The sequence below is a fragment of the Egretta garzetta genome, unplaced genomic scaffold (genome assembly GCF_000687185.1).
Source record: "Egretta garzetta isolate BGI_Z169 unplaced genomic scaffold, ASM68718v1 scaffold1192, whole genome shotgun sequence".
Taxonomy (NCBI): Eukaryota; Metazoa; Chordata; class Aves; order Pelecaniformes; family Ardeidae; genus Egretta; species Egretta garzetta.
The window spans coordinates 52607-52814 of NW_009258971.1; positions in this window are offsets into that span (position 1 = coordinate 52607).

Sequence of the window (208 nt, forward strand, 5' to 3'; positions counted from 1 at the left end):
TCCGGATGTCCCGGGTCCGGCCCTTCCTGAGAGCAGATCCCCGGGACCTCCCGCGCTCGGGGGGACCTCCTGACCACAGCGTGGGACACGGCGCACGGCCCCACGGCGCTCGGGAGCGCTTCGGAGCAGGGACCTCGCCACGTCCATGCCGCCCCAACATCCTTCCTTTATCCCGGCGATCCGTAGTCTGCCATTTCCCACCATTCCT